The sequence below is a fragment of the Capsicum annuum genome, chromosome 1 (assembly GCF_002878395.1).
Source record: "Capsicum annuum cultivar UCD-10X-F1 chromosome 1, UCD10Xv1.1, whole genome shotgun sequence".
NCBI classification, from domain to species: Eukaryota; Viridiplantae; Streptophyta; class Magnoliopsida; order Solanales; family Solanaceae; genus Capsicum; species Capsicum annuum.
The window spans coordinates 185,585,123-185,599,246 of NC_061111.1; the positions used below are offsets into that span (position 1 = coordinate 185,585,123).

A 14,124-nucleotide genomic window follows, 5' to 3' on the forward strand; every position below is an offset into this window, starting at 1 on the left:
ATAATATAATGTAACAGAATATCACACAAACAATCACAAACTACAAAATTGGCTCTCAACGCCAATTGATGTAAAAAACTCATCGTAGCCTTCCATATGATTGGAGAGTACACTTAAGAGATAAATAAACCCATCAACCGACATAACAACTAACCTTCATCGTCATCTAACAAGAATTCCACAATCATTATCAAACGATCATTTACCAATATGCCATAATTTTTCAATATTTGACAAAGTGTCACATTCCATAATATTGCCATTATTTAAAAATCTTATCATCGATATACACTAGTCACCATTTATTAGCCAATCATCACTTATTAACCAATCTATTCAATTATTAGAATTCATTTATGTCATACCATAATATTACCATTTTCTCATTTTCCAACTTAGCCAAATCGCCTTCAATCTCACACCCTACTATTGTCAACCATAAAGTGTATCATCATAGCATAATATACAAATTCAGACTTGAACTGGTAAATATAATAAATAGCCAAACTCGAATCGGTAAATATAATGAATAGCCGGACTCGAACTGATAAATATAAGCAATGGTCAACTTGAATCGGTAGTTATATCATTAGTGCCATAGTCATCCTCCAAACTTAAATCGGGTATATATAATCAACAACATAACCATCTTTCGAACTCGAACCGGATATATATACATATATATATATATATATAATCCACATCACAAATAGTATCATTAATATGCATAAATAATAGCATAATCAATATGTGTCAACCCTCACGTTAACCAACATAACCATCAAGTGTCAATATTTCTCAATATTACCTGAACATACATTTTCAAGAGTCTAATAAGCGTAAATGTTTTTCCGAAGCTAACATGTCTCATAGCCTAATATAGATTAAAAGTTCCCTCCTAATCCTCAAGTTCCATTTTAGGCAAATTTCTACCTGAACTAGGCTTAAGATATCTAAAACCACTTTTAGATGTAAAGAAAGCCACAATTAGTCCTAAGATAAAGATTTTCCCAAACACATTAAGTCAAGCGGACTAAGGCATCCTTCATTAGTGTAAGCAACTAAGGTTAAACTTACCCTAAACATGAGTATCCAGAGCATTTTTATCTAACTTGAGTGATCTAAGGCATTCTCATGCCAAGCATGAGAAATGAAACCTAATTCACCTAAGGTATAAGGAACAAGCTAAGTGTTTCAAGCTTACAATGTCAAGTAGCCTAAAAGGCTCAACTACTCCAAGTATCGCATTTTCATCTATCCAATACCTAAACCCATACCAATTCTAACACAATATTATAAGAATACTATGAAATAGTTCAATCTAACAAGGGGTGAAACCTAGCCTACCTCGATGTCGACAAAAGCTCAAACAAACTGCTAAACCTTTGCTTTTTTTCTTTTGAGAAACCTCTTCAAGATGTCAAGCTATTAAGAACACATTTGACTTATCAATACAAGAATATCAATACCCATATTGGACCATTTTTCTTCGGGTCCAAAAGTCACATCAAAACCCCCATGTGGGTCCCACTTATAGAAATTGTGTTTCCAAAACCAACCCAACATTCATACAAGATCAAGGAATAATTACCCTCAAAATGGGTAAAAACCAAGCTAAATTAAGGCTAAAATCAATCCCTAAAGATTTTGGGGTTTTGAGCAATAATTCAAGAAATTTCACCAAGAAAAGGATGAATTCTTATCTTAAATCAGATGATAATCATGAAAATAAATATTAATCTATCCTTCCAATCTCCCGCAAGCTTTAGTTTTAAGTTAACACACTATTTTAGGGTTTATCTCTCAAAGGGAAAGATAAATAATGCCCAAAATTATGGAAATGGGCTCCATTTATACCCAGTCTAGGTTCTCGAAAGTCGCTATCGTGACCTCAAGGTGTGCGATCGCAATATCTGATGACTATACAATCTGTCATGATCACAACTTGCCTATGGCAATTGCACTAACTCCCTATCAAGGGTACCGCGATCACAGCTCTTGTCTGGCGATCACAGTCATATCAGTTGACAGATGAAGACATGGAAATCTTCCTAGGCTCCACCAAGACCTCTGAATTCATCCGAAATTTCATATACGCAAATGAATAATGTAACACACCAAATTTAACGTTTTAGATGCAATGGTGCACTAAAAATTTCAATCTGAGGTTGTTTACACCAAATGTTGGTCCCACGCTCATATTTCTAGTTTCTCTATTTTTCGACCAATAGCACGAAATGATCTCGGGTGCCTCGATACCCAAACCAAAGGTCTACTTAGCTTAAAATTGATATTTAGGAGTTGATGGCATTGTCAAAATTTAAATACGAGGTCATTTTACTAGAGTTTTTTCCCAGTGGTCATTTGGAACCAGTGAAGACTTCTAAACAGGGAATTGGCTCTAAAAATCAAACGAACTACCCCATAGCCAAACTGTCAGTCCCATCAAGTCATAAATGACTTGGGGAAGCTATAGAGAATCTCTAATAGTGAAAATATCCATAAATATAAAAAATAACCTGAAGGGTCATTATAGTATCAACTACTAAAGTAACATTCGTATGCAAAAGTTAAGGATTAGAATATACCTGAAGTCTCAAACAGGTTAAGATACTAGGTCCGCATCTCACTCTCGATCTCCTAAGTGGTCTCCTCCACTAGATGGTGCCTCCACTGAACCTTAACCATAGGAATTTCCCTAGTGTGCAATCGCCTCACATCACTAGACAAAATGATCACTCGTTTTTCTACAAAGATCTAACGCTCCTCCAACCAAACTGAGTCCCATATAAGCACATGAGATGGGTTAGGAACATATCGCTGCAATATAGAAACATGGAACACTAGATAAATAGTGGCAAAATCTAGAGGTAAAGCTAACTCATAAGCCATCTCACCAAATACACAAAGAATTTCAAAAGGGCTAATATATCTCGGACTGAGCTTACCTTTCTCCCAAACCTCATCACACCCTTCATGGGTTATACACGGAGGAATACACGATCACCAACACCATATTTATAATTATGAGCCTTACGCAAAATCAACTAATAGAATATCTATAGTTGTGAGCCTCACGAATGCACGATCTCGTCATACCACTCTACTAATAGTATTGCCTTAAATCTCTATAAATTTTGGTTGTACCAGGGTGAATATAATATCTATAGTTGTGAGCCTCATGCAAAATCAACTAAATTAAGTCATTGATCTGTGGAACACAAATGCGATAATCAAATCTCAAAATACCCTTAAAATCTATGGTGTTCCTCTTAGACTCGCCATTCAATACCTGATGACGAAGGAAGCGAAGCCTACTATCCCCACACTGGCAGTCTCAAATCTACTAAAATAGCGAGGACCTCACCTCCACACTATCAAGAATCCTCCTAGGGTCTAAAATATCAAGGTGAACCATCAAGTTGGCTAAGGACTAAACATCCCATGACAACAGCTTCTGAGAAACTAAAATACAAACCAAGCTACACATACTCACTGTCTTTCGACTCAAGGCATCTGCTACTATATTTATCTTTCCCAAATAATACAAGCTCAAAATATCATAGTCCTTAAGCAACTACATTCTTATACGTTGTCTAGCATTATGCTCCTTTTGGGTCATAAGATGTTGAAAACTATGATGATCGGTGAAAATCTCATAATGCACACCATACAGATAATGCCTCCAAATCTTAAGTGCGAAAACTACAGCCTCCAACTCTAAATCATGAGTGGGGTAGTTTCACTCATTCACCTTAAGTTGCCTATAAGCATAAGCAATAACACGACCCTGTTGTATCAATACACAACCCAAACCGACACCAAAAGTATCACAAAATACGTTGAATCTCGTACCCTCAATAGGAAGATCTAAAATAAGAGTTAAAGTAAGGAAATCCTTGAGCTTTCTAAAGCTCGACTCACACTCCTTGGACCATCAAAAAGGCACCTCCTTCGAGCGAAGGATATTCCTGAAAGTTGTCTTTGGAATATTCTTCGCCCGAATCCTCAATTAATGGTTACCAGATCTTAAGTTAATCTTAGAAAACATTATCGCCACCTAAAACTGGACAAACAAATCATCAATGCGAGGCATAGGATAACGATTCTTCACCATCACCTTATTAAGCTTCCTATAATTGATACACATACGTAAGTTATCTTTCTTCTTTACAAAAAGTATAGGAGCTTCCTAAGATAACACACTTGGTCTAATAAAACCCTTACTAAGAAAATCACAAAGCTGAGAATTCAGCTCCTTAAGCTCGGCAAGAGCCATACGGCAAGGTGTCATAGAAATAGGTTGGGTGTCAAGCTTGAGATCAATAGAAAACTCAATCTCACGGATAGGGGGATTACTAGGTAAGTCGGTAGGGAACACATCAGAAAACTCACAAATAATAGAAACAGAGTTGAGCGATGGAATCTCTATACTAGTATCATAAATATAAGCAAGATAAGACTCACAACCCTCAAAATAAGTCTCCTAGAATGAACATAAAAAACAATCTTCGTCAGCCCATGGTTAATCACTCCGTTCCATATGACAGGGGTATGCTGGGTATGGCTAAGGTAACGATCTTGGTAAAACAATCCATGACCACATGATAGTAGGATAACTAGTCCATGCCCAAAATCACATCAAAATCTACCATATCCAGAATAATAAGATCAACATAAGTATCAACATCTCTAACAATCATAACATATGATTTGAAAACCCGATCAACTACTAAATAATTACCCACAGGAGTAGACATGCGTAATAGCACAGATAATAAATCATAATACAACTCTAACTGTGGTGTAAAATAAGCAGATATATAAAAATAAGTGGATCCTGGATAAAATAAAGTAAGATCTGATTGGCGGCACACCATAATCGTACCTATAGCAATAACATCTAAAATCTCAAAATCGGGTCTAGCAGGTACTGCATACAACTGACCATGTCCACTACTTGGTTGGGCACCTGACTGACCTCTTATCCTGCCTGCCTAAATACCTCCTTGAGTACCTTGGAAACCACCCCTGCGACCATGAGAAGCACCTATAGATGAGGGATGAACTGCTCTAATAGGAGGAATTATATGAGCGGAAGCAATAATCGCCTCACAGAGAGGGCACTCTCTAGAATAGTGAGCAAAACCACCACAGTTATAACATAAACCCAGAGTGGAACCAGAACCAACAGATCTGACTGACCAAAAGTAACCACAACAACTAGAATGGCCAAAAGATAAACCCCTTAAAGACTGACCATCAACCTAACCAGGGTAATCACTAGCACTAGACGAACCTCCGTCAGTAATCTGAAGAGCTGCTTGAATCGGTCGACCAGTGATCTTAGGCGTATTTATATGTCTAAACACCATTATTTACCCATATTTAGACTTATTTTGAGAATAAAAATTATGTTAATTATATTGAGTTTTAAGCTAAATTACGTTTCGTGACTAACCAATGTGATCAGAGATACAGGGTAAATTTCTCATAGATTCGAACGAAAATAGGATGCATATTATAAAGATGTGAAAGACCATGTTGATCAAGTCCAAGAATATGTGTAGATGCATGAAAGAAAGAATAAAAAAAGAGCTGAGGAAGTACGAGAATTAAGAGAAGAAATAGAGAAATACTCCAGTGACGTGATGCTATCTCAATGCATCACGTCGACTGGTAAAAGTTGTGCCTTAGCCAAAATATTATAAGCAACTTCTAGTGCATCAACACGAAGTCAATGCATCGGTCGATGCATAAGTTTTGAGACTTAGTTAGACTTTGAGATGATAATTCCAGTGATACGACACGATGTCAACGTGTCGTATCATGTGTTGAAGAAGTTAACTTAGTCAGATTTTTAAAGGCCAATTCTAATACATCAATGTAATGTTGACGCAACACATTGGCTGAGATGATGCGATTAGCGATGCGTCACATCATGTGTGCAAATCAGGTGAAATTTTCCCAAGTATAAAAGGAACACGTGAGCACAATTTCAAATACTTTTTGGCAAGCATAGCAACGGCGAAAAAGTAGAGAATTCTTTCTTTTAGGGTTCTTATTATTTCTTTTGAACTTCCTTACTTCAAGATAAATTTTGGGTATGATTAATAACTTATTTTTTATGTTTAATTTAAACATGAGTGGCTAAATATCCTTGTTCTGGGGTTGAGGCCAAGAACATGATTACTCTTTGATACTCTTTATAGTAGTTTCTTTTTGGATTATCATCTGGGTTGTTCTTAATTTCTTGAGCTTACTATTTTGACGAAGGGCCACCATTAGAATAAATTCATATTCCTAGATGGATCCTGGAGGAGAATAGTGGGATATAATGAAGAAATAAAGAAGCAAGGTTCTTACCCTTTTATAAAATAAGGGGTGTGAATTAGCATCTAGGATAAGGATACACCAAGAAGCCTTGTTTGGTTCAATTGCAAGAAGATAACTTTATGAATCTAGAAGAATTATGGTATCTCTGTGGGAGTTATAGCTGCAATATTCAATAGATTAAAGATTTGAGGTCGGGAGACCAAGATCATGTCCTAATTCTTGGGAACCAACAACCCGATAACCAATTAGAATGCTTTAACAATAGCGATTTGTATGATTGTTTGAAAAGCCTCAACCCTGGATTTCTTATCATTACTGTTTACAACCATTGCTTGCTTTGCACAAGTCATACACTATTATTTCTTGGTTAATAATTTATATTTTTATTCTTAATATCAAAACCATCTTGATACTTTACAAAACTTACTACTCATTGTCTAAAACTAAAAGTTGGTTAAATTTCTACTTGCTTAATCCTCGTGGGAATGATATCTAATTGTCTAAATCACTATATTACTTATACGATCACGTGCACTTGCGTGTGTGTATGAGTCCCCATAAGTTTTTGGCACCGTATCCGGGGACTAATATAATTAGTGAATTGCTAAATTTTTTATTTTTGATATTAAGTTTAAGTGTTAACAACTTGATCTTAGCGGCTGAATTTTTGCAGGCATAGCTGAATAAAGGACTGGTGAGAGATGAAGAATTGGTAGAGCCTTTTGCAGAACCAGAATACATCTTTCAACAAAGGCGAAGAATGGCTGAACAAAGAAATGAACCAATCGATCCAAATGTTGGAAATATCCCACCTCTGGTTATTCCAGTTGTTCCTGCTGAACCAGCTGCTAGACCTGTTCACGAAGTGGTAATCCCACTCACGAACCATGTGATGAACAGTATTCTCTAGCCAGAACCAGGTGGTCGATTTGAATTGAAGCAGAATATGGTGCAATTGTTGAATTCAGTGAGGCAATTTCATCGCCTTTCACACGAAGATCCGCAGCAGCACATACAAACCTTCCTGAAAATAAGCGATACTTACATTCCTGAAGGGGTGAGTTCTGATTATGTTAGATTGACGCTCTTTCCTTTCTCTCTAATGGGGAAAGCAAAAAGGTGGTTACATGCTGAACCACCACTTTCCATCACTTCATGGGAAGATCTAGCTTGGAAGTTTATTATTCGATTCTTTCTATCTGGGAAGACTATACGCTTGAGGAGTGAGATCTTGAGTTTCAGACAGAAAAAAGGAGAGAATATCTACAAAGCTTGGGAGAGATTTAAGGGTATGCTCAAAAATTTGCCCGTACCATCATCAGTCCAATGATGTTTTTATTCATACTTTCATTGAGGGATTGGAGCCACACATAAAGATTCTCTTGGATTCAACAGCAGGTGGACAGGCTCTTGAGAAGACGTATGAAGATTTGTACACACAGCTGAATGAGATTTCATAAGGGAATCCTGACTGGCATGCTAATTCAAGGAGTACTCCTAGGAAGGTTGGAGGGGTATTGGAGGTAGACCAGTTCACTACATTACAAGCACAGATTGAAGCAATGAAAAATCATAAGATTACTCATCTTAATAACATAAAGTTGGGAATTACACAAACAGCAACCACAGCTAATGCAATCCAAACGGCAAATTCTTGGTCTGAGGTTTGTGAAAGTGGTGAGCATGTAGCAGACGCTTGTACGGCTAATCCAGATTTTATTAACTACGTAGGAAATAAAATTGCCAGGGACAACAAAATTTTGGTAACATGTATAATCCCAACTGGCAAAACCATCCCAATTTCTTATGGGGTGGAAATCAGGGGTAGAATGTAAACTAGTTCAAGGGACCAATATAACCAAATCAATAGTCGGCTTAGAATAATAAGGAAACTGCTCAAGCTAGAAATATGAAAGAGTTAATGAAGTAGTTTATAGCTCAACAAGCACAGTTTGTAGCAGAAATAAAGACTCAATAGGCACAGTTTGTAGCGGAGTTGAAGAGTCAGCAATTGCTTATTAGAAATTTAGAGTTGCAACTGGGTTAAATTGTAAGAGCACAGAATACAAGACCTCAAGGAGCATTACCTAGCGATACAAAAATAAATCTTAAGCAGGTGAATGCGGTTACAACATGGAGTGGGCTACAAACCAAGGAGACAGTTCAGGAGTAGGTTAGCCCAATAGTCACTGATGATGGTTCTAAGGACAAAGTAGAGAAAGAAGTTAAGGAAAAAATGGCAAATTATGAAATTCCTGTGGAGAAGAAGACTCTTCCTTTACCCTTTCCTCAAAGGGTAAGGAAGCATCAAGAGGAGGCAAGTTACAAGAAGTTCTTAGATCTTCTAAAGCAAGTTCATGTAAATCTGCCTCTTGCTGACATTCTGCAGAGTGTGCCAAAATATGTGAAATACTTAAAGGCTATAGTCGCAAATAAAAATCGGTTGACCGAATATGCTACAGTTGCACTTACTGAGGAGTGCACATCCAAGATTCAAAAAAAATTACCCACGAAGCTAAAGGATCCAGGTAGTTTCACTTTGCAGATTACCATCCGACAAACCATTAGTGCTCATGGAATGTATGATTTGGGGGCTTGCATCAATCTTATGCCTACATCGTGGTACAGAAAGATGGATCTTGGGAGTCCCAAACCTACTACTATTGTTTTGCAGTTGGCAGATAGGTCCTTTGCTAGGCCTGATGGTATTATCAAAGATGTCTTGCTGCAAGTGGGATCCTTAATCTTTTCGGTGGATTTTGTAATTCTTGACTTTGAAGATGATTATGTTTTTCTATTTATTTTAGGACGACCTTTCTTAGAAATAGGACAATCATTAATAGATGTATCGATAGGGAAAATGACAATGAGAGCGCACGATAAAGTGGAGGTTTTTGATGTGTAAAAAGCGCTAAAATTGCCAGTTATATATGAGGAGTTATCTGCTATATCTGTTATTGATCTCGAGTCTGATTAGAGGCGGCTATTATCAAATGATCCTTTAGAGCGAGCTTTGGTAGGTCACGATCTTTATGGAGATATGAAAGCATTGGAATTAGTCCAAGTCATGAATACGGTGCTCATTGAAATAAGAAAATTGCCTTTTAAGCCATTGAATAGGCTAATTGATCCATCCCCCAAAGCTTCAATTAATGAAGCTCAAAAATTAGAGCTTGAGGTTCTTCCTCCTCACTTGAAATATGTTTGTCTTGGTTAAAATGATACCTTGACTATTATTTTGTCTGTATGATTATCTGATATGCAGGTACAGAAAGCAATGACAGTATTAAAAAGAAGAAAGAAGGCGATCGAGTGACAAATGTCTAACATTACAGGAATAAATCCAGCTTTTTGCATGCATAAAATATATATGGAGGAAGGTTTCAAGCCACAAGTTCAGCAACAACGCGGGTTAAATCTAGTGATAAAAGACGTGGTACGGAAAGAGGTCATTAAGTGGCTCAATAATGGAGACAGCAAGTGGGTGAGCCTGATACATTATGTCCCAAAGAAAGGTGGGATGACCGTGATTACTAATGAAGAAATGAGTTAATTCCCACTCGTATGGTGACTGGATAGAGAATTTGAATCGACTATCGGATGCTAAATGAAGCCACAAAGAAGGATCACTATCCTATTCTTTTCATTGATCAGATGTTGGATAGCTTGGCAGGACAGGAGTATTACTATTTTCTTGATGGTTACTCAGGCTATAATCAAATCACTATTTCTCCTGAGGATTAAGAGAAGACAACTTTTACTTGCCCATATGGTACCTATGCCTTCAGACGTATGCCCTTTAGCCTTTGCAATGTGCCTGTGACATTTCAGAGATGTATGATGTCAATCTTCTATGTCATAGTGGAAGAATTTATAGAGGTATTCATAGATGATTTCTCTGTGTACGATAATTCTTTTGATAAATTCTTGCAGAATTTAGTCCTAGCTCGATATGAAGAGATAAATCTGGTGCTAAACTGGGAGAAGTGCCACTTTTTGGTAAAGGAAGGAATTGTCCTTGGCCACAAAGTGTCATGTAGAGGACTTGAGATAGATCGGGCAAAAATTAAAGTGATTAAAAAGTTGCCACACCCAGTTACAGTGAAAGGAGTGTGAAGTTTCTTGGGGCATGCAGGTTTCTACAGGCGTTTAATTCAGGAATTCTCAAAGATTTCAAGCCCGATGTGGAAAGTGTTAGAAAAGGAGTCCAAGTTCGATTTCAGGGTAGATTGTAAAGAAGTATTTGAGAAGTTGATTGAAGCACCTATTTTGATTTCTCCGAATTGGGAATTGCCATTTAAATTGATATACGATGCTAGTGATGTGGCTGTAGAAGCTGTTTTAGGGCAAATAAAAGACAAGGTATTTTGCTCTATTTACTATGCTATTAAAGTCTTGAACGATACCCAAATAAATTATACAGTCGCTGAAAAGGGGATATTAGCAATGGTGTATGCATTTGATAAATTTAAAGCATACTTGGTGGTCACAAAGGTTATTTTTCACACTGATCATGCGGCCATAAAATATCTCTTCAATAAAAATGATGCAAAGCCAAGGTTAATCCGGTGGATTTTGTTATTGCAAGAGTTTGACTTAGAGGTTCATGATCATAAAAGAGCAAAAAAATTAAGTTGCAGACCATTTGTCAAGGTTAGAAATGCATAATCACGTTGTTGATGACTCTCTCTGCATTCGGGAAGAGTTTCTGCATAAAAAATTATTATCTATAAAGGAGTGTGAAGTTCTTTGGTATGCGGACATTGTAAATTTGTTGGCAAGTATCTTTTATCCTCCTGAAAGTACAATTCAACAGAGGAAGAAACTGCTTCATGATTCTCATGCTTTTATTTGGGACGAGCCTTATCTTTTCAAGCAGGATCAGGATGGTATTATACGAAGATGTGTTTTGAAAGCTGAATTGCACAAGTACTACAAAGGTGTCATTCATCCCCTTATAGTGGCCATCATGGGGGTGAAAGAACTAAAAGAAAAGTGTTGCAATCCGGCTTCTTTTGGCCAACATTGTTTTGAGATGCAGTAGCTTTTGTAAAGAGTTGTGATTAATGCCAAAGGTTAGGAATAATTTCAAGGCATCGTGAGATGCCCCTAAACAACATCCTAGAAGTGGAAGTACTCGATGTTTGGGGGATTGATTTTATGGGACCATTTCCACTATCAAGTGGTAATTTATACATTATTGTGGCGGTTAATTACGTATCTAAATGGGTGGAAGCTTCAGCTTGTCCTACTAATGATGCAAGAGTAGTACTGAAGTTTGTAAAGAAGCAAATATTTTCCAGGTTTGGTACTCCAAGAGTTATAATCAGTGATGGAGGTACACACTTTATTAATACTTAGTTCAAGAATCTTTTAGCTAAATATGGTGTTAGGCATAAGGTGAACACTGCGTATCATTCACAAATAAGTGGATAAGTCGAGGTCTCCAACTGGGAGATTAAACAAATACTGCAGAAGACGGTTAATGGGCAGAAAGGATTGGGTCGAGAAGTGAGATGATGCATTATGGGCATACTGAACAGCATATAAAGTTCCTATTGGTACTTTCCTATGTCATTTGGTTTACGGGAAAGTATGTCATTTACCTTTTGAGCTTGAGCCTCAAGCTTATTGGGCAGTTAAAAAGTTGAATTTTGAGATGAAAGCGACGGGAGAAAAAAGATTGTTGTAGCTCATTGAATTAGATGAATTTTGTCTCACTGCTTATAAGAACGCAAAGCTTTACAAGGATAAAACCAAGAGATGGCACAATAGACAGATTCAAGATAGTGTTTGAACTCAGACAACTTGTTTTGCTATTTAATTTGAGATTAAAGTTGTTTTCGGGTAAATTGCGGTCTAAGTGGTCTGGGCCTTTCGAAGTAGTACAAATGACACCTCATGGAGCGGTTGAATTATGGAACAAAGAGAAGACTGAGAAGTTTCTAGTGAATGGACAACGTGTGAAGCATTATTTGGCTGATCATGGAGATAAGCACAATGTGTCCATCACTTTTACTGAGTAGTAAGACTGAGCTAAGTCGTGCCACGACGTAAAATAAGGCGTTGCGTGGGAGGCAACCCACAAATATAATGTAATAGGTAGTTTACTTTTTAGTTGTTAAGGACAAAATGAAAAAAAATACAAAAAGATAAGTCATGTCATAATCGAAAATAAGGCGCTTGGTGGGAGGAAACCCATTTTTTCTTACATGATTTTGTTATTTTTGGTTGATGTGCAGAAATGAGAAACTTAGTGGAGATAGAGAAGATGAGAAGAGGGTGAACATTGACCTTTTGGTAAGTAAATAGGTGATACATGGTGAGAAAAAGGTAAGGGGTAAGAAAAGATGCATTAAAATATGAGAAATTTATCCTTAAAAAATTTTTTGGATGTAATTTCCAGTGGATCGATTCTATATAGACACGTCGCATCGATGTGCATCATGCCCACACTTAGAAAAAATTTCTAAGGCTATTTCTAGTGAATTAACACGATATCAATGCGTTGTGTTGGTCCAACAATGCATTACCTATCGCGTCGCATCGGTTGTCATCCAGGTAACACTTAGAATAATTATTTGATACAACTTCCAGTGTGACGATGCGGACTCGACGCGTCGCATCAATTCTTCAACGCGATTGCTGACGCATCGCATCGTCTGCATCCATCGGTAAAAATTTAAACCTAATTTACCCCCTCTATAAATACCTCACCTCACTCATTTTCCCTCTTACTCCCTAAACCCTAGCCGCGCCGCCCCATTTATCCAAAACCCTAAATTTGCTCCCTTTAGAAGTCTTGTCCTTTCTTGGCAATAACAATAAGATTCAGCTTCATCCTCATCCTTTCAACTAAGACCAAGGTAAGTTTTTACATTCTTAGTCGTATGGATCCAAGTGCTCTACATGATGTCATAAGTTGGTTTCATTAAAATTTGTGATATAAAAATTAGCCTAAATTGAAGTTAAATGTCCAATGTTTTGTGTTTAAATTATTTGAACTTTGATTAAATATTAATTTACAATCTTGTTAGAGAACATCAAGGGGTGATGGTGACATGTTATTTTTGGTTTGCTCTTTGTCAGGTAGGAAGTTAATGTACTATGAAATGAGATTCTTGATTTCACTGATTTGGTTACACTAAGGGTCTGAGATCTAAATTGATAGATAATTAAGTGTTTTTCTGCACCATGTGTTGAATTTCAATAATGTAGGATGTACTTTATTCACAACATAATAGCAACTAAGTGTGGGGTGTATATCAATCTTACACTGCCTTAGTAATAACTATTAACTTCTTAATTGGGTGCTATTGAAGTGAGATCAGGTTTAACATGTGAATGAACATAGGTGAAAGTGTTAAAGAGAGGTAATATGCTAATGAAAGCCTATTTGCTCTATACAAGTTAGCATCCACTAGGTTAGTGTGATGAGATTTGTTTAAACTGCCATATCCTTGAAATGAAACTTTTGTTTGATGCTGAAAAATTAATGATGGTAATTGTGTCGAATAAGGGAAGTCTGAGTACCTTAAGTCCCTCTTTTATAAACCTAATTTCACACTTAGTGGTTTCTAGTCCCAAAGGTGCTTTCTTTATGTATTTGTGGGTTGTTATGATTGATAGGTACAATATCGAGTAGCCATCAACAACAAAGAAAGAGGAAGAATGTAGCTGGTACGTCTGAGCCCAAGCATAAAAGGAGTCATCAAACTGATCGGGTGCCCTCATCCCCACATGTTCCTAGGGGTCAAAGGAGGTCCGGGACTAAGGTCGTGGTTGAAG

General features: G+C 37.0%; 1 non-coding gene across 1 annotated transcript; it reads right to left on the reverse strand.

Annotated features, from left to right (window-relative positions):
• Positions 1-7,549: 7,549 nt before the first annotated feature.
• LOC124892723 lies at positions 7,550-7,657 on the reverse strand. The gene has a single exon (XR_007050396.1). It is a non-coding gene; the product is annotated as a small nucleolar RNA R71 (small nucleolar RNA).
• Positions 7,658-14,124: the final 6,467 nt, after the last annotated feature.